Source organism: Amia ocellicauda, assembly GCF_036373705.1.
Source record: "Amia ocellicauda isolate fAmiCal2 chromosome 11 unlocalized genomic scaffold, fAmiCal2.hap1 SUPER_11_unloc_1, whole genome shotgun sequence".
NCBI lineage: Eukaryota > Metazoa > Chordata > Actinopteri > Amiiformes > Amiidae > Amia > Amia ocellicauda.
The window spans coordinates 907,053-932,221 of record NW_027102659.1 but is presented as its reverse complement, the minus strand read 5'-3'; the positions used below and the strand labels follow the sequence as shown (position 1 = coordinate 932,221).

At 44.3% G+C, this 25,169-nt stretch overlaps 3 non-coding genes across 3 annotated transcripts; all 3 read right to left on the bottom strand.

The window, feature by feature from the left end:
- Positions 1–8,799: 8,799 nt before the first annotated feature.
- On the bottom strand, positions 8,800–8,872 carry trnav-aac (transfer RNA valine (anticodon AAC)). The gene has a single exon. It is a non-coding gene; the product is annotated as a tRNA-Val (tRNA).
- A 6,595-nt stretch (positions 8,873–15,467) lies between these two features.
- Positions 15,468–15,540, bottom strand: trnav-cac (transfer RNA valine (anticodon CAC)). Its single transcript has one exon. It is a non-coding gene; the product is annotated as a tRNA-Val (tRNA).
- A 9,261-nt stretch (positions 15,541–24,801) lies between these two features.
- On the bottom strand, positions 24,802–24,874 carry trnav-cac (transfer RNA valine (anticodon CAC)). Its single transcript has one exon. It is a non-coding gene; the product is annotated as a tRNA-Val (tRNA).
- Positions 24,875–25,169: the final 295 nt, after the last annotated feature.

Sequence of the window (25,169 nt, the reverse complement as noted above, 5' to 3'; positions counted from 1 at the left end):
GGGGCATGTTCAGACAGGCCATCGCCTGTAGGAAAGCATTCCAGCCTACAGGTCGGCGACTATCGGGTACCTTATTAGTGCTAGTGACACTCTTCAACAAATCAAACATGTGTGAACCTTTGATCAGTTGTCCTTTAAAAACAAATTCACCCTGTTCATTCCAAGCCGTTACCCGCGGTTTCTGAACCATTTTGTGCAGGATATATTCTGCATGTCTTTTGCTTCTGGCCGGCATGTTTCTCAAAACATCCGTTACAACATCTCCCTCTGAACTCTCAACAGGTTCGGTCACCGCAACATCTTTATCAACCGTTCCCCCCGCATCAGCCCCAGAACCATTTTCTTGAGAGGCCATGGTTAAAGTTAAAACACCCTGTCTAACCAGACGGAGGTAGCGCTGTAACGTGTTGGTATACAACTGGGCTTTGGAATACTGATTTAAATCGGCCCTGGCCTGTATAGCTTTCATTTCAGAGTCCAGGTTGTTTTCGGCCGTTTGTCTAATGGGCTCTGGCCCGACAACATTTTTTCTCAGTTTCTCAAGCTGCTCCTGAGGGATCAAAAACATTTTCTGAGCATATTCCATTATTAACCCACTCTGGAAGCTAGAAGACTGGTTAGGAAAGGCACGGCTATGCTCAACAGCGGTCCTATAAAACCCCCGGTTTGATTAATCTTCTTTCTTTTTCTTTTAATAGAATACTTCTTATTAGCGATGATCTTGATAACCGCTTTTTGTTTTTTGAGTTTAGAATGTTGAGAAGGGGTTAGGGGTATATTACCGCGTAAGATGTTAAAAGCTATTTCACACAGGGTCTCGATCAAATCCGAGGGGGCCCCTGCCAGCACAGCTTTCCTATGGCGCGGGCTCCTCTCAAATAACATTTGCAAAAGCGGCAGATTTCTTTTAATCCGAACAGACATTCTTATTTATTTCCTTTTCTTTAGCACATAGACTGCCGGCCAATCGGGCGGGCACAAACCTGTTCTGAGGCGAAAGTCTTCTGGGGTTTGTGCTTTTAAGTCCGCAATCAAGTACCCGTAGGGTTTTTTGGTGGCATCCTCAAATGCCTCCAAAAAGAACTTGGTCTGGTTAGGGTACATTTGACGAGCCAAGACGGTGACCTGTAGTTTATCTCTGGGGTTTTTAAAAAGAATTATATAATTGGCATTTAAATTAATAGTGCGGCTTTTTTTACCTTGAAAAAATAGATTTTGAACTAAATAAATAATACTTTAATTCCTATGATGAGTGTACTTTGTGAAAGCTTTTTCCACTTCACTGTTGTCACCGGCCTGCTCCATCTGGTCATCAAGGATCACTAGGTTAGTTTGACCGGGCGGGAACAAGTCATCGCCACACAACGAGGCGGGGAGACCTTGCACAAATTTCAGATTATTTTTTTCCGAAGCCAAATCATCGTAGAGAGGTTGCCAGCAAGAGTAACACCACACTATGTTGTCAAGAGCTTGGGACACGGTTGCGTCCACATCTTCTATGATGTTCTTTATAAGATAGCTCTTCCCCGAATTGGAGGGACCGGCTATAATACAGGAGAAACGGTGTTGAAGTCTGTTATCAAAACCACCGCTAATATCCATAAGGCAGAGTGGTATAATCAGTCTTCAACACTCTTTTATTGTACACCACCCTGAATCGTTTGTTTAGTGATCTATTTTCCAACGTGTACCCCTTTTTATTGCGATAGATCTGATTTCCGGCTGTAATAATCTCACGAGGAGGCGCGTCTTTCTCGGTTAAAAAACTTTCTACCAGGGTCGTCAGAGACTTGATGTTAATGAGCTTGTTGTTACAATGGTTCAGAGTGAAACCCTTAACTTTCATACAGGTCTTACCCGCAGCCGTTCTGTATGCGTAAGTCTTAGGACCCCCTGAAACAAACTCCACTATGTGGTCCTGAGGATCTAGTTCGCTCGTTAACTCCCCAAGGTAGTCCCCGAGGGGAGGGACCCAATCCCCTGGCCTGGTGACAAAGATTACAGAGTCAGTATCATGATAGAGCGTGCGTTCCTGCAACTGATCCATTAAGTTGTACAGTTCAAGCCGGGCGTAAGCCGTGGTAAAAACCGCTATGAAAACATTAACGTTCCCCTGTTTGGTGGGGAAATCTTTAGGGGCCCTCCACTGGACCTGTGCCACGTGGTCATTTAAGAATTGAAAGTGTGATACTGCATGTTGTTTGGAAAACATAAATTCTATGAACAGTTCAGGGGTTTTAATCAAGGTTGTGTTTAGACGGTAATTTCTTTCCCCAAACTTACCCCACAGACTGTTTAAAATCAGTTTGGACATTTGTCTCTTGGCGGGGTTTACAGTTATGTTCCCCGGCTCTAGACGGATCCCTTCCTTTTCAAAATATTGCTGAACGTATCGCTCTTTGGCCGCGGAGTCAACACACCATGAGGGATAGCCCGATGCCTCCTGTTTCCCTTTCAGATGGGTCATAATGTAATCAGCAAAAAGAGTATCAGTTTTTTCAGAAAAATGCCAAACCTCATACACCTTACCGACTCTGTAACCTTTCTCCACCGCCTTGTCAAGCTCAATGCTACACCAGACACCCGTCAGCGCTCTCTCTTCATCACTGTGCAGACAAGAGGTAGTTTGATTTTCAGTTTCCACACACGTTCTACACAGAGGGAACATCAATTTTCCCGAACACCTGTAAGGCAACACGGGTAAGAACAGCTCGCGAGGAGGGTACATGGTGACTTTGATCAAACTAAAGTAATGTCCGATTTCGAGAAAGTCACGATAAACAATGGTTGGACGCCCCACCGGGTACATTTTGGTCTTGTTGACATAAGGGTACAGACTGGTGAAATCATAGTAATCTACTCTCTCACCCTCCTTTACCTCATAATGTAAACAGAGGGCATTGGTACAACCCCCAAATAACGCATCCCGGGGCTCTAGACATTCAGGAAAGTCCAAGGTTTCCATAAACCGTTGTACCCCCGCATCCTGTTGCTTCAGGGTCGTCCACTCGTGTTCCCAAATCACCAGCACTTTCAAACCATAGGTGTTTTTTAAAGTTTCAATTCGTTCCTGGAAATCATAGTACATATCACCGCAGAGTTTTAGTGTTACGGGGTTAAAGGTGTTTGGGTCAAAGCACTGAGGACAGCCATGGTAAATACAACCGGCAAACTCATAAGCGGTACGCCGCCCGGACACGTCGCTAAAACCGTCTAAGTAGTAAGGCCCCATTTTTACTTCCCCTTGATTTAAAGCATGTCTGATGAAGATGTTATCCCGGGCACTCAGGTATTCCACCCACTGTATGGAGACAGTCGAAAAGTTCTTTTGTCTAGCACGATAGTTGTCAGAAGTGGTGACCGCTATAGTGTTTTTCTGCAAGAAATTGGACCGATACATTTTCATGCAGAGAGACGCTATGGTCACACTTTGCAAAGGGTTGAGACCCGATGTGTTGATAACCTCGGCGCAGAAACGCACACAGGCTTCTTTAAGGATCACCACATCATTTTTACAATAAGCGGCCATCTCTTCTCGGAAATCAAAAACACCTCACTTAACCGTATTGTACCATTTAAAGAATTCCTCCCTCTCATGAGACATCATAGTATCAGCCCCATAATAAGAGGCGGGCGGGTAGGACCCTTGATAATTTTGAGTGTCCTTAGTATTAAAAAAATGGCAGAACCAACCTTTCTTCTGAGCCTCAAAACCCAGAGCCTTAGGCAAAGCGCTCAATTTCATGGGGAGGAAATTTAACAAGTCTATGTAACGTTAGTTGAAAGCTTCGTCGGTGAAACACATGATCTTGCTACCCTGAGCTATTATTCTTGGGGTCACCCCATTTTCCACCAGATACTTCATCAAAATGTAAGAATCATAACCCTTAGCATTGTGGGCAATAAATGTGTAATTGAGGTATTTTGGACCTCGATACCGCGTAAAGAAATCCCTGACACAACTCTCACCGCTAGCTGACCACTCACGCTCCAACATGTCAATACAGTGTATATAATTAGCAACGTGGACCCCGTTTTCTTGCCGGCATTCAAAATCAAAAAAGACATACCAGTTGTGCGGCGGCTCCTTTTTAACCGGCTGAATAAAGCACTGGTGTTCGGACCCCGGGGTTAAATCAGCATTACAGATCCTGCATCTCGGCTCCAGACATTTGTGTGGTTTAACCTCATGAAAACGGTACTGGAGGCAACACTGCGGGCAACATTTAGTTTGATCACAATAACTCCATTTTTTAACCCCTCTCAGCAGCGGCCCTCTGTACCTTATGCTCGGAAAAACAGAACGCTGAGAGACAAATCCTTAAGCAATCTTTACATCGGATGGTAGGGGCCAAACCCTTACGACATTGCGGATTGAAACAGACGTTACAGTAACCGTCACAGCGGTGCTTAAGCTTATCATTGAAGGCCTTATAACACCAATGACAAACATACGAACAACCCAAAAAAGCCGTCAAACTCTTTATTCCAAAGTAATGACTATCACTTAGGAAGAGAAACAGTGTCTGTGTATGGGTTTCAGGATGTGTCTGAAATTTCACAAATACTTCCTTTACCTCACAACGGTACCACACAACAATTTTTAAAGACAACAACTCCTCAAACTTGGTGATGTCTGAAAAGGCAACCATCTGTTGAGAGTTTAAGCCGGCCCTCTGATGAAGCATTAAAGCCTCTTGCAGAGCTTGGGGTTCAGGCATGTCGGGGGTGAGTAGTTTTATTAAACTGTAAGCAAAACAGAGCTTATTGTCCCCACTGGAACTCACCACTAATTGCCTGAGCTTGGTCCTAATTATGTCGTTCTTCAAGCATTTCGACAGTCATCTAAGCGCCCCACCCTCAGGGTTACGAACCACATTCATTACCAGAGACAGACTTTCATCAGCTAAGATGGCTGCGTTACTTTGCAATAACGCTTCGATTTTAGCCAGACGTCTAAATTATCTCCACTCAGCATTACAGATAGGTTGCTAAACAAATCATCCCCTCTGAGTTCTAACTGTACAACATCTCGAGGTCTGACCCTTTCAGCAACCTGTTCAAGCATTTTCTGCAAGGCCTCGTGTATGTTGACAAATATTTCTGCATAATTGTCACAATTTAAAAGTTCTGCAAAATTAAAACGCTGAATCATTTCAAAATTGTTATAGGCCGGTCTATCTATAATCACGGGATCACTGGTACTCTTGGACACATCATCATTTTGAACAAAGCCTTCACCCCCTACATTCTCACAGAGCATGTCCTCCACAGCCTTATCAGTCTCAGAACCCTCCACATTCCGAACACCCCCACTGCTGACATCTACAAAACCCCCTTTTTGAGGAGGCTCATTTAAAGCCTGTAAAAGTCCTTCAAAGATATCCAACCGGTTAATGTCAAGACCCTCCTCTATAGTGATGGCTGCTTCTGCCGCCATCCTGTGTTCTAATTGTCTCAAATCATTTATAATAGGGGCAGAATTTGGTCGGGGTAGCTCCTCCAAAGCCTCCACCATTTCAAACAAATCGGGGTGAACTAGGGGGTGAACCTCTATAAGCGCTACCGGTGGGAGGTGGTTATTTAGATCATTGACCATCTGTAACAGGTCGGGGTTCACCGGTAAGTCTGTTAATTCACATTCTATCGGTGGTAATTGGGGGTTATTTAAATCATTTATCATTTGTAATAGTTCCAGGTTCATTGGGACATCAGAGGAGTTCACAACAGGGCCGGGGATGTTCTCTCGGGAAGGTCTTTTTGGGGCCCTAGCTTGTTCATAATCCTTTAGTTTGTGAGTTCTTTTACCAAGTCAGGACATTTTTTAATTTATTTTTTATTTTTCCAACAACCCACAATAGTAAGGCGTTTTGTGTCTATTAAAACATTAAATACGGTACAATTCGTTAGTAAGGGTATTAATAAGGGTGTTTTGGCTCTCTATCACCAGGTTTTGCCCCACTAACACAAGTCTTTGATTTTGTAACAAAGTATGTAGCAACTCATGCCGACCTTCAGGAAGTAGCTCCGGGGGCTGGTGGCCTGGCTCAGCTTCAAAGGATGGTCGCTCCGGTAAATCTCGGTCGAAGGAGGCAGGGAGCGAGCGTATACTCATGGACGGAGACCAAGAAGGCCTTTGCGGTGACACCCTGGCCAAGCGCGGGGTACTGTTCCGCGTTTCTGTAGCCAAGAAACGGGTCTGGGGGGACGATGTTGAAACCAGGCCGTCGTTGGGTGGTGTGTCAGCCCTGACTGACGGCGACCCCTGAGGTTGTTGGATGCCTGTATTTGTTCCGCCCGACAATGCGGCGGGCTGAATCTGGGGTGTTGAATTACCCCCAGAAGGCTGTGGCCTGAGTAGATGTTGGGGGGTCTCCAAGACCACCGTGGGGGATCCTATCGGTGATCTCACCGGGGAAGATGTTTGATCCCACTTAGACGGGGTAATTGTCCTCAATAGCTCATCCACAGAATGACTATCCCAAGAGTCTTGGGAAGAATAAAAATATACATTACATTTACATCTTTAAACGGTGACAGAAATCAAACTTAAAACAACATGTCCAGGACATTCAAAACCTTTAGCTTTTTTAAACCTTTGAAAATAGCCTTAGACATTCACTACAACGCCTTATTATTTACAGACAATATATTTATTAGGACTTGATAATAAATGTAAAACAGAGAAGCCGCTGTAAATAAACTGTTTCTTAAATGTTTCTTTAAAAACTGTAATATTGTTAATAAAACACACACACACACAACAACATTTCATTTTTAAACGAACCTTCCAAGTGTAAACGCTTCCTGATCCCGGGACTTCCTGTTTCACAAATGTTTTCACGATCTGTTTAAATATTAAATACAATGAACACCTTCAAGCCTTTTCCTACAACCACTTTAAAACAGAAGTATAATAGCGGGAGATAAGCCAAACAACTTACTAAACCCTTTCGGACGTCTTTACTTCCTAACCAGACGGTACGGCAATCGGTCATTTCTAAACACGTTCCCCAGAAACAAGCATAGACCTGTCCGGACTTCTAAAGATCTTTCCCAGAACCCCCCGCCCTACAGGAAACGGTCACCCATCGCTTAAATATTAGCCATCAACGGGCAAACAAAGCCCTTTTAAAAACATTAAAGTTTGAAAGATCTTACTTACCTCCACAGAATAATCGTTTCTTATGTTTTTCGGCTGGTTTAGCTTTTTGCACCGCTGTGAAGGTAAGAGACATGTTTAACCTTTAACCACACCGCTTTATAAAAAGCTTTAACCTCTTACAGGCTGCAGACATATACTCACAGCTATCAGATACCGGGGCTAACGGCCTTTCAGATTCTTGAAAGGTTACGGTTCTCGAAGGTAAAACGAAACAAGCCCTCGATGTGGAAGGCCTTTCGTTGTCTCGAACCACGTTTCTTAATACTGTTAGACAGGATAATTTTTTAAAATTAACAAATCTGGACTCAAACATCTTACAGAAACGTTATACAAACAAACAGGGGTTTAGTTCTTACCCGGTCGGCAGACAGCCTGTCTAGGGACAACCACTTCTCTTGGTCGATCCTCGGAGACATTAATCACAGGCCTTTCGATAGTTTCTGTGTAATTAAAGAGACCGGCATTAATATATATTAAAACGTTTTCATAACTCTAATGAGCCGCTTCAAAACCACACACACCCATGCATAAGAACCCATGAGCGCAAACACAAAAATCTTACCGTCGTTGTTCCAGATGATCTCCTCAGCGTTGGGAATTAACTCCTGTTGACTGGTTGAAAAATAATTTTACAGAACTTAAAACAGATGTTATAGCCTTATTTACAATACATGCACACAACACGCTCTGAGTCAATGAAAATAATCTGAAGACTTGCCTAAAAACTCGTTTAAATCGAATCGCTGATGTTGTTTCCGGACATTGTTGATCTTTAGTCTTAAATCGAAAGGTCAGTATGAGTCTGTCGAGCTGAAGACCAGACCTTCATACTTATACTGATGGCCACATGCCGGATCTGTTTGTAAGGCATTGTTCTGGTCTGGCCTTTGTGCCACCCTGTTACCAATAAACATATCAAAACCAACCAATAAAATGACACTGCATCAAATTTCAAATAGAAACCAAGATGGAGACGATCTCTCTCCTCTCTACTCTAAACTTTTATTAGAACCTTTTGGTCTCTCAAAAAAACATTTTTAAACATCAAGACCTATAGTCAACAACCACTAAGAATATTTCAGGCCTTTATAAGCGCTAAAAAACAACCTGAGCCTAGAAAATAACTATAAAGATCAAAAATAACTAGCGCTTTTACAGTGATTTTTTTTTTTTTTTTATAGCGATGCTTTGTTTGGTATTAAACAAGTCACAAACTACTCAGAACAGCGTTTATCCCCGCAAAAGAGATATTTGGGTTTATTTTACAAAGCTTATAAATTATATAGGTTAAAAGTATTCTGAATGTTTTGATATCACACGCCATACCAACTGTTGTCTTCTACACCTTACGGTAGCAACAAATCTAACTACTGCTTTACTTTAACAATAATAATGACGGCGACCACGATGACAACAAGAACAACAACAACAAGAACAACAACAACAACATCATCATCATCATCATCATCAGATTTTAATTAAAAGTGGCTACACCAGCGTTTACAATTTCAACCTGTCGACGGACGGACGCTCTGAGTGCATCGATTGCGGGCACTCCAATGAAGAAAAGACACCCACCGCCTCCGGGGAACCACGAGGGCAAGCATGACGAAAAGGGCCAGCCCACAGTAGGCTGTTTCCGCCCGGTTTCGAACCGGGGACCTTTCGCGCGTTAGGCGAACATGATAACCACTACACTACGGAAACTGACACCGCTGCCTCTTGCTTCAATTGGTTACCGTTAAAGCCTGCTGGTAAAACGGGCTCAGGTGTTTCAGGTCGGCTAGGCTGTGAGAAGTGCGGCGAAAGGATGCCATTTTCACAGACCTGTTTGGCATTGCTAAAGGGCACATCAGGACACTTCGGAAACTCTTTCAAAGGCAGGACGCCCTGCGCTCTGACAGTGCCTGCACTTAACCCAACAAGGTGATGCTGAATGGCTTGTTCAAACGGCTGGTGGTCTTCCGTCACCACCAGACTATGAGAGCTATACTGCGCCTTCAACTACATAAGAGTAGATAGTAGGGTTTTTTGGGCGCGGCCTATTTTGTTATGACGTATGCCCTAAGCTTATTAATATTCCTACGTCATAATTGGGGGGCGTGATTTTAGGTAGAGTTATTTCCTTAATTATTCCTACGTCATATCCGTCAGAAAGTGTGCACCCATAAAACCCTGAACAACAAGGCCACCCATAAATACCCCCACCCCTCTGAAGGCAACGCCCCGAAACTCTCCTCTCTATTTAAGAACCCGCGCTTCTTTTAGGCAATACCTCTTTAATTCTCAGCTTCTGAAACATCCCGCTTCTTCAACATGTCCAGCGACATCAACATGAAACCCCGCAAGAAACAATCCCGGGCAAGGGTTCCTGTACTCACCAATTTGAAGATTGAACGCTCCTGGGTGTTGTTCTGGGGGGCTCGACGGGGTTACCGCTTTAAAAGGGATCCCAGCTATGTTGGAGTGGAGCTTTTTGCTTTGGGAGAGAAGGAGGGTACGTTGGAACCTTTTGAGACGGTAATTGAATACTCTTATGAGGACTGGTTGAAGGTGATGGCCTGGAGAGATCTGGGGCTTGTGGATAAGACTCTAGAAGGCTTGCAAGAGGGTCCAAGAGAATGCGAAATGGAGTCTCCGACTCAGGGTTTTGAAAGGTGTGAATGGGAAAGCTTGCAGAACTACGACAGACGACGTGTGGGGTTTTGGAGGGGGGTCTGACGGCTCAGGGGCTACTCTCTTCTAAGAGGGCGGTGTGTCGTGACGTAGTGAAGAGATAGGATAAAAGGTGCAACAATTCATTCATGGTTTAAAATTAAAGAGAATGTCTTACCCGAAAGCTGCGGACGTCGACAGGCTCTACAGGCCTCTTCAAACCCGGGATCACCCCTGGTTCTATTCCCCATATTTTGTATACACTCTGGAACCCTTTGACTGTGGTTACTCTCCAAGACCTCAGACCCCGGTCCCTCAGGACGAAACAACATGCGGTGCGATGGATGTCCAAATGAGTCTCGGGGATCCCCAGCCTCTGGAGCTCATGGAGGGCCTCGATTTTGCCGAACTGTCTACCGTCTGTGCGTCTCAGGAGGGGGTCAGTCCAATGGATGGAGAAACACCCCACAAACCACCAGGCGACCCAATGAGCATCGGACTGTCCCGGGGGCGTGATGAAGACGCAGGATTTATGCCCGGGGTATGTGACCAAGTAAGCAGAGTGGTTAAAAGCACCCTGGTTTATATTCTGAGTGCTCTCATCGACCGAGCTCTGAAAGAAGTCTGTCGGGGGTGTGAAGTGAATCACCCCAGTCAGTTGAGACACAGTTGTTTGTTTGAACCAGACCGTTACTATTTCCTGTTCTATTTCAATGTGTTTTACAGAAGACTGAACAAACCGTGGCTGAAACCGGCACTAATCAAGGCGCTCTCTTACTCCCACATACATGTCACTGTGGGACAAGTCCAGAAAATCATAGATGAGATTTTGCTGGAGCTGAAAAAGGAGCCGTTTATAATAGAGAAACTTGGGCAGCTGCTCAATGACCTGGATGAGCCGAGTAGAAAAACCGCTGGCAAGCTAAAAGCTTATTTCTTCCGTAAAGAAGTTAAAGCTGGGGGCAGCGACGAAGAATTCGACATCTACGCCACTGATTCAGACTCTGACCTGAACTAAGGGACTTTGAACATGGGGAATGTTCTGGACTGCTTCTGCAACTGGTTCTGTCATCAACACTCTGCAGCTAACCTGAGAGCGCTATTACACCATGTGCTTGACAGAAAAGTAGCCAACGCGAGCCTTTTCTCTACAGATTTAACCATCGATGAGGATCAACTTTCAAACCTGGAAAAGTGAATGGCTGCTGTAACAAAGACCGGGGGGTACGAACACTGGGATGAAGGGCTCAAGGGGGCCAAGAATGATATTAGGCCATTTCATCAACATCTGTATGACCTTTTACTGAGCATGTTTAATACACCTCTGTTTAATTTTAAAATAGGTCATAATGTTGTTTTATTTACATATGTAACTGAGGTGTGTGCCTACAAGATAAAGAAACAGGTATATTTGTTGATATAGATCAAGTAACCAATCATCTGATTTCATTTTGTCTGGACCGTAGAAAAAATTGTTGTGTATGTTATACTTTTCTCAAATGTCTTAAAAGGGGTATCTGCTCTCCTGAAGTTGAATAAAAAACCTTGTATAAAAACTTTGCGCATAGTGTGGGTCTGTGTGGTTATTTGACAGAATGACTCGGCAAGCTCCCCAAATGCAGGAACTATACTACAACCCAGCCAAGATTGGGGGTTTGGCGGGTAAGGAGGGTTTTCAAAGAGGACTCGCTGAGGCCGGAGTGAAGGTTAATGATGTGGTTGTTTCAGAATGGTTACGGGAACAAGACGCCTATACCTAACATAAACCTCTCAGGATTAACTTTAAAAGAAACCGCGTATATGCAACTGACATAGACTCACAATGGCAAATGGATCTAGTCGATATGTCAAATTTATCAAAACATAACAATGGTCACAAATTGATGTTGATGTGTATCGATGTGTTATCAAAATATGCCTGGGCTCGCATTCTACATAATAAAACAGGTCGGGCGGTGACAAGGGCCTTTGAGGATATATTGTCCCAGGGTCGATGTCCTAAAAAACTGCAGACTGATAAAGGAAAAGAGTTTCTCAACAGAGAATTTCAGAATCTACTGAAGAGACACAAAATACATCATTTCACCACCGGTAATGAGCTTAGGGCATCGGTAGTGGAGAGGTTTAACCGCACCATAAAGACCAAAATGTGGAGATATTTTACAGCGGTCAACACGTTCAAGTATTTTGATAAAGTTCAGGATTTTATCGATGCTTACAACCAAGGGTATCACACCAGTATTAAAATGAAGCCTAAAGATGTTGATCAAAGTAATTATTTTAAGGTCTATAAAAAATTATACGGACCATTTATTAAGAAGGGAAAAACTACTTATAAGTTCAACATCGGTGATGTGGTTCGCGTTTCAAAGCTAAGGAGTACTTTTGCCAAAGGTTATGAAGAAACATTTTCTGACGAATATTTTACAGTTACCGAACAGTTGGCTAGAGACCCACCCGTGTACCGGTTAAAAGACTATGACGGGGAGGATATAGAAGGAACGTTTTACGAAGCCGAGTTACAAAAAATTATTGTGGGTAAAGACAGTGTATACAGAGTTGAAAAGATATTAGCTGAAAAAACCCAGAACCGGAAAAAATATGTGTTGATGAAATGGCTTGGATGGCCTGAAAAGTTCAATAGTTGGGTCCCGGAACAACAGGTTTGCGATATTCAATCCTTATAACAACTTGCCCGCGGGTGTGTTGTGGGCATTACTTTCGATACTCAAGATGGAATCAGGAGGCTTCTACGTGACTCTACCCAGTAACGCCTCTCTCGATATATACCCTAAAAATGAAATATCCAGTTACACGGTACAATTTGGAAAATCTATAGATCTAAGGGGGTCGTGGGAAGTGGGGTTGGCGGAAATACAGTATCCTTACACTTGGGCTGTTTTACAAGATAAGGATGCCACCTTCGCCATTTTTGATGATGTTAAAAAGAGTCAATGGACATTCACGATACAAGGAGGTTATTATGACAATGTGGATAAAATATTAGATGAGATGCATAAACAGTTCTCAGAAGGCACCCCCAACATCAAGCTATATTACAACCCTATTAAAAACAGAGTGTACAAGGTGTCAAAACCAGGTATTAGCATTCAAACCAGCGGCCAACTGGGGCGTATATTTGGGATCTATTCTGACACAGAGAGCAGGTTCTCAGAAGTGGTGGGGCGGCTTTTACACTCTTTATGTGTATACGGATATCATAACCCACCAGAGGGTCGGGGATAGTTATGTCCCCCTTTTGAGAAATGTACTTATTAAAGGTAAAAGCAATGACATGGTCACAATTACTTATGACAAGCCACACTACGTACCAGTCTCAAAGACCCAATTTGACAACATCACGATCGAAGTAAAATCGGATCACAATATCAACGTACCCTTCCGCTTCAGTAAAGTTATTGTCAAACTACATTTTCGACCCCTGAAACAGTTTGTACATTATTAAAATGGCTACCTCGAGGGGTTATGTAGATCCTAGCGCCTATGTGGATTATTACAAGATGCAAGCCGGGAACGGCTTGCCCGGTTTTGTAGGAGCCCCCACAATGTATGGCGCCGGTCTAGGAGGACTCTTTCATGGTCTCTTTAGAATGGCCGTACCCCTGCTTAAGAGAGGCTTTGCTATAGCCAGACCCCACTTGAAATCAGCGGCTAAAAATATTGTTAGTGACGTGTTCACCAATGTTATGAACCGGGCAGCTAGCCATGAGCATCAGGAGGGTTCGGGTCTCATGGTAATGGCGAGGAGGGGGGGTAAAAGAAGAAACAGCATGTGTCCACCAGGGCGACGAAGATCCGTGGCTAACAAAAAACGAAGAATCTCTCATTCTCCAACATATCGTGGAAACACTCGGAGAAGGAAGCAGCACAAGAAAAAACCTGCAAAAAGAAAGTCTCAAAGAAAGAAAAATAGAGCCTCAGGATACATCTTTTAAACATGTCTTTTGTCAACAGTCTATCGGAAGAATGCGTCAAATCAGAACTGGATCTGTTTACAGTTCCATACACTCAAACGAGTATAGATAAGATCATATATGTAGAGATTCCCCCTCTTTCTGCAATTTCAGACACGGCCCCTCTGGAGTTTTTTATAGCTGGCAATGGCGAGGATTATATTGATTTGAATAACACATTTATTTTAATGAACTGTAAAGTGACTGATTAGGATGGCGATGCAATCGAGAAGACGGCCAACGCTGGGGTCATCAATTAATCAATTACCCGGTGGCCACCATGTTTTCACAGGTGGATGTGACCCTGGGAGATCGGCTCATTAGTCAAAGCAGCAATACTTACCCCTATAGAGTCATGATGGAGTGTATCCTTAATTATAGTGAGGAGACCCTAAGCAAACAGTTCAGCCCCGGCCTTCTCTTCAAAGACATCCCGGAAGCTATGGACGACAAGGATCCAGAGGGACTCAATAAGGGTTTGCAAAAAAGATCGGCCTCTTCAACAGAAGGGAGGACCTTTGAGCTAATGGGGCATATCCATGCAGACATATTTTTCCAAGAAAAACTCATGCTCAACGGGGTAGACATTAAAATTAAAATGATCCGTAGTAAAAGTGCTTTTTGTCTGATGACCCCTGATACGGAAAAATATAAACTGACCATATTATCGGCCTCGCTGTTTGTGAAATAAGTGTCCGTCTCCCCGGCGGTTAAACTAGGACACGCGCTGGCGTTAGTGACGGCAAACGCCAAGTACCCGATCGAAAGAGTCTATATGAAAGTCCACAGTATCCCCGCAGGGACACGGGTGATGAACCAGGAAAATCTGTTTCTAGGACAGCTCCCAAAACAGGTTATTATAGGTCTCGTGGATAATGATGCATTTACCGGGGTTTACAACAAGAACACCTTTAACTTTAAACATTATAACGCGGAATTTATAGCATTGTACGTCGATGGTGTGCAGGTTCCATCCAGACCTTTTCAACCTGACTTTGAAAACGGCAATGCGGTTCGTGAATATTACAGTCTAGTACTGGCTACGGGTCGCCATCTCAAGGATCAAACTCTGCTGATCGATCGCCGGGAATACTGCAGCGGTTACACCCTGTATGGTTTCAACCTGACCCCTGACGAAGAGTGTGGACAACATATTTCACTGATGAAGACGGGCAATATGCGTTTGGAGATGCGTTTCAAGCAGCCTCTACCACACACTGTAAATATGGTCGTGTATGCTGTGTTTGACAACATTATTGAGGTGAGTCAGAGGAGAAACGTTCCGTATGATTATTATTAAAATGAACACCAGAGAGCTCAACCACATCATGAATGCCCTGGCCGGCTCACGGAAACTGTTTCAAGGAGTCTACGCCTGCGATCAGCTGCCTAAATTTAAGATCAAGAATTTACCTGCAATGTACATAATCAACACACACCCTAAAAATATGCCCGGAGAACATTGGCTGGCTATTTATCTAAGGGAGGACCACCGTGGTGAATTTTTTGATTCCTATGCAAACCCCCCGGATTTCAGACCTTTCCCTCGGAAGATCAATAACTTTCTGCTCAACAACTGTCAAGAAACCATTTACAGCGGTCGTCAAGTACAAAGTCTTCAGACCTTCACTTGTGGTCAGCACTGTGTGTACTAGCACGCATGCACCGCGGGTTGTTTCCGCCCGGTTTCGAACCAGGGACCTTTCGCGTGTGAGGCGAACGTGATAGCCACTACACTACGGAAACCGACCTGTCCTGGTGTTTCGAATGGCTCCCATCGAAGCCGGCTGGTAAAACGCGCACAGGCGTTTCCCGTGGGCCAGCCTGTGAGATAAAGGTTTCTACACTCACCTAAAGGATTATTAGGAACACCTGTTCAATAACCAACCAATCATATGGCAGTTGCTTCAATGCATTTAGGGGTGTGGTCCTGGTCAAGACAATCTCCTGAACTCCAAACTGAAAGTCTGAATGGGAAAGAAAGGTGATTTAAGCAATTTTGAGCGTGGCATGGTTGTTGGTGCCAGACGGGCTGGTCTGAGTATTTCACAATCTGCTCAGTTACTGGGATTTTCACGCACAACCATTTCTAGGGTTTACAAAGAATGGTGTGAAAAGGGAAAAACATCCAGTATGCGGCAGTCCTGTGGGCGAAAATGCCTTGTTGATGCTAGAGGTCAGAGGAGAATGGGCCGACTGATTCAAGCTGATAGAAGAGCAACTTTGACTGAAATAACCACTCGTTACAACCGAGGTATGCAGCAAAGCATTTGTGAAGCCACAACACGTACAACCTTGAGGCGGATGGGCTACAACAGCAGAAGACCCCACCGGGTACCACTCATCTCCACTACAAATAGGAAAAAGAGGCTACAATTTGCACAAACTCACCAAAATTGGACAGTTGTTGCCTGGTCTGATGAGTCTCGATTTCTGTTGAGACATTCAGATGGTAGAGTCAGAATTTGACGTAAACAGAATGAGAACATGGATCCATCATGCCTTGTTACCACTGTGCAGGCTGGTGGTGGTGGTGTAATGGTGTGGGGGATGTTTTCTTGGCACACTTTAGGCTCCTTAGTGCCAATTGGGCATCGTTTAAATGCCACGGCCTACCTGAGCATTGTTTCTGACCATGTCCATCCCTTTATGACCACCATGTACCCATCCTCTGATGGCTACTTCCAGCAGGATAATGCACCATGTCACAAAGGTTGAATCATTTCAAATTGGTTTCTTGAACATGACAATGAGTTCACTGTACTAAACTGGCCCCCACAGTCACCAGATCTCAACCCAATAGAGCATCTTTGGGATGTGGTGGAACGGGAGCTTCGTGCCCTGGATGTGCATCCCACAAATCTCCATCAACTGCAAGATGCTATCCTATCAATTTGGGCCAACATTTCTAAAGAATGCTTTCAGCACCTTGTTGAATCAATGCCACGTAGAATTAAGTCAGTTCTGAAGGCGAAAGGGTGTCAAACATAGTATTAGTATGGTGTTCCTAATAATCCTTTAGGTGAGTGTATTTTCACTGACCTATTTTGCATTGCTCAAGGACACATCAGGACACTTTGGAAACTATTTCAAAGGAAGAACGCCCTGAGCTATGACAAGACTTACACTTACCCCAACAAGGTGATGCTCAATGGCTTGTTCAAACAGCTGCTGCTCGTCTTGTGCCACCATCAGACAATCACAGAGCTATTGTGCCTTCTACACCTTACGGTAGCTTTACTTTAACAATAATAATGACGGCGACCACGACGACAAAAAGAAAAACAAGAACAACAACAACAACAACAAGAACAATAACATCATCATCAGATTTTAATTAAAAGTGGCTACACCAGCGTTTACAATTTCAACCTGTCGACGGACGGACGCTCTGAGTCCAACAATTTCGGGAACTCCAATGAAGAAAAGCCACCTACCGCCTCTGGGGAACCACGAGGGCAAGCAGGACGAAAAGGGCCGGCCCACAGCAGGCTCTTTCCGCCCGGTTTCAAACCGGGGACCTTTCGTGCGTTAGGCGAACGTGATAGCCACTACACTACGGAAACCAACCCGTCCTGGTGTTTCGAATAACTCCTATCGAAGCCGGCTGGTAAAACGCACACAGGCGTTTCCCGTGGGCCAGCCTGTGAGATAAAGGTTTCTATTTTCACTGACCTATTTTGCATTGCTCAAGGGCACATCAGGACACTTTGGAAACTCTTTCAAAGGAAGAACGCCCTGAGCAATGACAAGACTTACACTTACCCCAACAAGGTGATGCTCAATGGCTTGTTCAAACAGCTGCTGCTCGTCTTGTGCCACCATCAGACAATCACAGAGCTATTGTGCCTTCTGCACCTTACGGTAGCAACAAATCTAACTACTGCTTTACTTTAACATTAATAATGACGGCGACTACGACGACAACAAGAACAACAACAACAACAACAACATCAACAAGAACAACAACAACATCATCATCATCATCATCAGATTTTAATTAAAAGTGGCTACACCAGCGTTTACAATTTCAACCTGTCGACGGACGGACGCTCTGAGTGCACCGATTTCGGGATACTTCGGAAACTCTTTCAAAGGCAGGACGCCCTGCGATCAGACAGTGCCTGCACTTAGCCCAACAAGGTGATGCTGAATGGCTTGTTCAAACGGCTGGTGGTCTTCCGTCACCACCAGACTATCAGAGCTATTTTGCGCCTTCAACTACATAAGAGTAACAGCAATGTCACCGATCCTGCTACGGTCGTATTGCAACAGCAACGACATGTATCGATTTTAAAAGTGTCAGTTCCAGCGCCTCGCAAAGCTACCCTTCTGCGATCATTTGTTCTCAAGGTCAGGATTTCTTGCCACTCCGAGGAAGAGAAAACGACGGCCGGCCATGGGGCAGAGAGATGAGGACGGGTAACACGGCACTGGCACGCGTGCACCGCGGGTTGTTTCCGCCCAGTTTCGAACCAGGGACTTCTCGCGTGTGAGGCGAACATGATAGCCACTACACTACAGAAACCAACCTGTCCTGGGGTTTCGATTGGCTCCCATCGAAGCAGGCTGGTAAAACGCGCACAGGCGTTTCCCGTGGGCCTGCCTGTGAGATAAAGGTTTCTATTTTCACTGACCTATATTGCATTGCTCAAGGGCACATCAGGACACTTTGGAAACTCTTTTAAAGGAAGAATGCCCTGAGCTATGACAAGACTTACACTTACCCCAACAAGGTGATGCTCAATGGCTTGTTCAAACAGCTGCTGCTCGTCTTGTGCCACCATCAGACAATCACAGAGCTATTGTGCCTTTCGCGTGTTAGGCGAACGTGATAACCGCTACACTACGGAAACTGACACCGCCACGTCTTGCTTCAAACGGTTACCGTTGAAGCCTGCTGGTAAAACGGGCTCAGGCATTTCAGGTCGGCTAGACTGTGAGATGGCGTCTGAAGTGCCGCGAAAGGATGCCATTTTCACAGACCTGTTTGGCATTGCTAAAGGGCACATCAGGACACTTCGGAAACTCTTTCAAAGGCAGGACGCCCTGCGCTCTGACAGTGCCTGCACTTAGCCCAACAAGGTGATGCTGAATGGCTTGTTCAAACGGCTGGTGGTCTTCCGTCACCACCAGACTATCAGAGCTATACTGCGCCTTCAACTACATAAGAGTAGATAGTAGGGTTTTTTGGGCGCGGCCTATTTTGTTATGACGTATGCCCTAAGCTTATTAATATTCCTACGTCATAATTGGGGGGCGTGATTTTAGGTAGAGTTATTTCCTTAATTATTCCTACGTCATATCCGTCAGAAAGTGTACACCCATAAAACCCTGAACATCAAGGCCACCCATAAATACCCCCACCCCTCTGAAGGCAACGCCCCGAAACTCTCCTCTCTATTTAAGAACCCGCGCTGCTTTTAGGCAATACCTCTTTAATTCTCAGCATCAGAAACATCCCGCTTCTTCAACATGTCCAGCGACATCAACATGAAACCCCGCAAGAAACAATCCCGGGCAAGGGTTCCTGTACTCACCAATTTGAAGATTGAACGCTCCTGGGTGTTGTTCTGGGGGGCTCGACGGGGTTACCGCTTTAAAAGGGATCCCAGCTATGTTGGAGTGGAGCTTTTTGCTTTGGGAGAGAAGGAGGGTACGTTGGAACCTTTTGAGACGGTAATTGAATACTCTTATGAGGACTGGTTGAAGGTGATGGCCTGGAGAGATCTGGGGCTTGTGGATAAGACTCTAGAAGGCTTGCAAGAGGGTCCAAGAGAATGCGAAATGGAGTCTCCGACTCAGGGTTTTGAAAGGTGTGAATGGGAAAGCTTGCAGAACTACGGTAGAGTGGTGAAGAGTCTATCTCTAACTACAGATCGTAAGGTTTTGTTTAGCAGTACCCTGATTACAAACCCTATTGAAGGGGGTGTGGAGGATCCAGAAAAACAGGTTACTGAAATTATGTTTGACGCCGTGGACTGGCCGTTCTTGAAAGAGGTCATAAACTGTATAAATGATGGTTTTGACATCTTGACCAAATGTTCGCAACTGGATTTGGTTAGAAGGAGAATATGCTGGATTATGGATTATATATCCCCCTTGAATGACGACGACGATGATAAAACAGACGACGTGTGGGGTTTTGGAGGGGGGTCTGACGGCTCAGGGGCTACTCTCTTCTAAGAGGGCGGTGTGTCGTGACGTAGTGAAGAGATAGGATAAAAGGCGCAACAATTCAATCATGGTTTAAAATTAAAGAGAATGTCTTACCTGAAAGCTGCGGACGTCGACAGGCTCTACAGGCCTCTTCAAACCCGGGATCACCCCTGGTTCTATTCCCCAGATTTTGTATACACTCTGGAACCCTTTGACTGCGGTTACTCTCCAAGACCTCAGACCCTGGACTGCTTCTGCAACTGGTTCTGTCATCAACACTCTGCAGCTAACCTGAGAGCGCTATTACACCATGTGCTTGACAGAAAAGTAGCCAACGCGAGCCTTTTCTCTACAGATTTAACCATCGATGAGGATCAACTTTCAAACCTGGAAAAGTTAATGGCTGCTGTAACAAAGACCGGGGGGTACGAACACTGGGATGAAGCGCTCAAGGGGGCCAAGAATGATATTAGGCCATTTCATCAACATCTGTATGACCTTTTACTGAGCATGTTTAATACACCTCTGTTTACTTTTAAAATAGGTCATATTGTTGTTTTATTTACATATGTAACTGAGGTGTGTGCCTACAAGATAAAGAAACAGGTATATTTGTTGATATAGATCAAGTAACCAATCATCTGATTTCTTTTTGTCTGGACCGTAGAAAAAATTGTTGTGTATGTTATACTTTTCTCAAATGTCTAAAAAGGGGTATCTGCTCTCCTGAAGTTGAATAAAAAACCTTGTATAAAAACTTTGCGCATAGTGTGGGTCTGTGTGGTTATTTGACAGAATGACTCGGCAAGCTCCCCAAATGCAGGAACTATACTACAACCCAGCCAAGATTGGGGGTTTGGCGGGTAAGAAGGGTTTTCAAAGAGGACTCGCTGAGGCCGGAGTGAAGGTTAATGATGTGGTTGTTTCAGAATGGTTACGGGAACAAGACGCCTATACCTTACATAAACCTCTCAGGATTAACTTTAAAAGAAACCGCGTATATGCAACTGACATAGACTCACAATGGCAAATGGATCTAGTCGATATGTCAAATTTATCAAAACATAACAATGGTCACAAATTGATGTTGATGTGTATCGATGTGTTATCAAAATATGCCTGGGCTCGCATTCTACATAATAAAACAGGTCGGGCGGTGACAAGGGCCTTTGAGGATATATTGTCCCAGGGTCGATGTCCTAAAAAACTGCAGACTGATAAAGGAAAAGAGTTTCTCAACAGAGAATTTCAGAATCTACTGAAGAGACACAAAATACATCATTTCACCACCGGTAATGAGCTTAGGGCATCGGTAGTGGAGAGGTTTAACCGCACCATAAAGACCAAAATGTGGAGATATTTTACAGCGGTCAACACGTTCAAGTATTTTGATAAAGTTCAGGATTTTATCGATGCTTACAACCAAGGGTATCACACCAGTATTAAAATGAAGCCTAAAGATGTTGATCAAAGTAATTCTTTTAAGGTCTATAAAAAATTATACGGACCATTTATTAAGAAGGGAAAAACTACTTATAAGTTCAACATCGGTGATGTGGTTCGCGTTTCAAAGCTAAGGAGTACTTTTGCCAAAGGTTATGAAGAAACATTTTCTGACGAATATTTTACAGTTACCGAACAGTTGGCTAGAGACCCACCCGTGTACCGGTTAAAAGACTATGACGGGGAGGATATAGAAGGAACGTTTTACGAAGCCGAGTTACAAAAAATTATTGTGGGTAAAGACAGTGTATACAGAGTTGAAAAGATATTAGCTGAAAAAACCCAGAACCGGAAAAAATATGTGTTGATGAAATGGCTTGGATGGCCTGAAAAGTTCAATAGTTGGGTCCCGGAACAACAGGTTTGTGATATTCAATCCTTATAACAACTTGCCCGCGGGTGTGTTGTGGGCATTACTTTCGATACTCAAGATGGAATCAGGAGGCTTCTACGTGACTCTACCCAGTAACGCCTCTCTCGATATATACCCTAAAAATGAAATATCCAGTTACACGGTACAATTTGGAAAATCTATAGATCTAAGGGGGTCGTGGGAAGTGGGGTTGGCGGAAATACAGTATCCTTACACTTGGGCTGTTTTACAAGATAAGGATGCCACCTTCGCCATTTTTGATGATGTTAAAAAGAGTCAATGGACATTCACGATACAAGGAGGTTATTATGACAATGTGGATAAAATATTAGATGAGATGCATAAACAGTTCTCAGAAGGCACCCCCAACATCAAGCTATATTACAACCCTATTAAAAACAGAGTGTACAAGGTGTCAAAACCAGGTATTAGCATTCAAACCAGCGGCCAACTGGGGCGTATATTTGGGATCTATTCTGACACAGAGAGCAGGTTCTCAGAAGTGGTGGGGCGGCTTTTACACTCTTTATGTGTATACGGATATCATAACCCACCAGAGGGTCGGGGATAGTTATGTCCCCCTTTTGAGAAATGTACTTATTAAAGGTAAAAGCAATGACATGGTCACAATTACTTATGACAAGCCACACTACGTACCAGTCTCAAAGACCCAATTTGACAACATCACGATCGAAGTAAAATCGGATCAGAATATCAACGTACCCTTCCGCTTCAGTAAAGTTATTGTCAAACTACATTTTCGACCCCTGAAACAGTTTGTACATTATTAAAATGGCTACCTCGAGGGGTTATGTAGATCCTAGCGCCTATGTGGATTATTACAAGATGCAAGCCGGGAACGGCTTGCCCGGTTTTGTAGGAGCCCCCACAATGTATGGCGCCGGTCTAGGAGGACTCTTTCATGGTCTCTTTAGAATGGCCGTACCCCTGCTTAAGAGAGGCTTTGCTATAGCCAGACCCCACTTGAAATCAGCGGCTAAAAATATTGTTAGTGACGTGTTCACCAATGTTATGAACCGGGCAGCTAGCCATGAGCATCAGGAGGGTTCGGGTCTCATGGTAATGGCGAGGAGGGGGGGTAAAAGAAGAAACAGCATGTGTCCACCAGGGCGACGAAGATCCGTGGCTAACAAAAAACGAAGAATCTCTCATTCTCCAACATATCGTGGAAACACTCGGAGAAGGAAGCAGCACAAGAAAAAACCTGCAAAAAGAAAGTCTCAAAGAAAGAAAAATAGAGCCTCAGGATACATCTTTTAAACATGTCTTTTGTCAACAGTCTATCGGAAGAATGCGTCAAATCAGAACTGGATCTGTTTACAGTTCCATACACTCAAACGAGTATAGATAAGATCATATATGTAGAGATTCCCCCTCTTTCTGCAATTTCAGACACGGCCCCTCTGGAGTTTTTTATAGCTGGCAATGGCGAGGATTATATTGATTTGAATAACACATTTATTTTAATGAACTGTAAAGTGACTGATTAGGATGGCGATGCAATCGAGAAGACGGCCAACGCTGGGGTCATCAATTAATCAATTACCCGGTGGCCACCATGTTTTCACAGGTGGATGTGACCCTGGGAGATCGGCTCATTAGTCAAAGCAGCAATACTTACCCCTATAGAGTCATGATGGAGTGTATCCTTAATTATAGTGAGGAGACCCTAAGCAAACAGTTCAGCCCCGGCCTTCTCTTCAAAGACATCCCGGAAGCTATGGACGACAAGGATCCAGAGGGACTCAATAAGGGTTTGCAAAAAAGATCGGCCTCTTCAACAGAAGGGAGGACCTTTGAGCTAATGGGGCATATCCATGCAGACATATTTTTCCAAGAAAAACTCATGCTCAACGGGGTAGACATTAAAATTAAAATGATCCGTAGTAAAAGTGCTTTTTGTCTGATGACCCCTGATACGGAAAAATATAAACTGACCATATTATCGGCCTCGCTGTTTGTGAAATAAGTGTCCGTCTCCCCGGCGGTTAAACTAGGACACGCGCTGGCGTTAGTGACGGCAAACGCCAAGTACCCGATCGAAAGAGTCTATATGAAAGTCCACAGTATCCCCGCAGGGACACGGGTGATGAACCAGGAAAATCTGTTTCTAGGACAGCTCCCAAAACAGGTTATTATAGGTCTCGTGGATAATGATGCATTTACCGGGGTTTACAACAAGAACACCTTTAACTTTAAACATTATAACGCGGAATTTATAGCATTGTACGTCGATGGTGTGCAGGTTCCATCCAGACCTTTTCAACCTGACTTTGAAAACGGCAATGCGGTTCGTGAATATTACAGTCTAGTACTGGCTACGGGTCGCCATCTCAAGGATCAAACTCTGCTGATCGATCGCCGGGAATACTGCAGCGGTTACACCCTGTATGGTTTCAACCTGACCCCTGACGAAGAGTGTGGACAACATATTTCACTGATGAAGACGGGCAATATGCGTTTGGAGATGCGTTTCAAGCAGCCTCTACCACACACTGTAAATATGGTCGTGTATGCTGTGTTTGACAACATTATTGAGGTGAATCAGAGGAGAAACGTTCCGTATGATTATTATTAAAATGAACACCAGAGAGCTCAACCACATCATGAATGCCCTGGCCGGCTCACGGAAACTGTTTCAAGGAGTCTACGCCTGCGATCAGCTGCCTAAATTTAAGATCAAGAATTTACCTGCAATGTACATAATCAACACACACCCTAAAAATATGCCCGGAGAACATTGGCTGGCTATTTATCTAAGGGAGGACCACCGTGGTGAATTTTTTGATTCCTATGCAAACCCCCCGGATTTCAGACCTTTCCCTCGGAAGATCAATAACTTTCTGCTCAACAACTGTCAAGAAACCATTTACAGCGGTCGTCAAGTACAAAGTCTTCAGACCTTCACTTGTGGTCAGCACTGTGTGCACTAGCACGCATGCACCGCGGGTTGTTTCCGCCCGGTTTCGAACCAGGGACCTTTCGCGTGTGAGGCGAACGTGATAGCCACTACACTACGGAAACCGACCTGTCCTGGTGTTTCGAATGGCTCCCATCGAAGCCGGCTGGTAAAACGCGCACAGGCGTTTCCCGTGGGCCAGCCTGTGAGATAAAGGTTTCTACACTCACCTAAAGGATTATTAGGAACACCTGTTCAATAACCAACCAATCATATGGCAGTTGCTTCAATGCATTTAGGGGTGTGGTCCTGGTCAAGACAATCTCCTGAACTCCAAACTGAAAGTCTGAATGGGAAAGAAAGGTGATTTAAGCAATTTTGAGCGTGGCATGGTTGTTGGTGCCAGACGGGCTGGTCTGA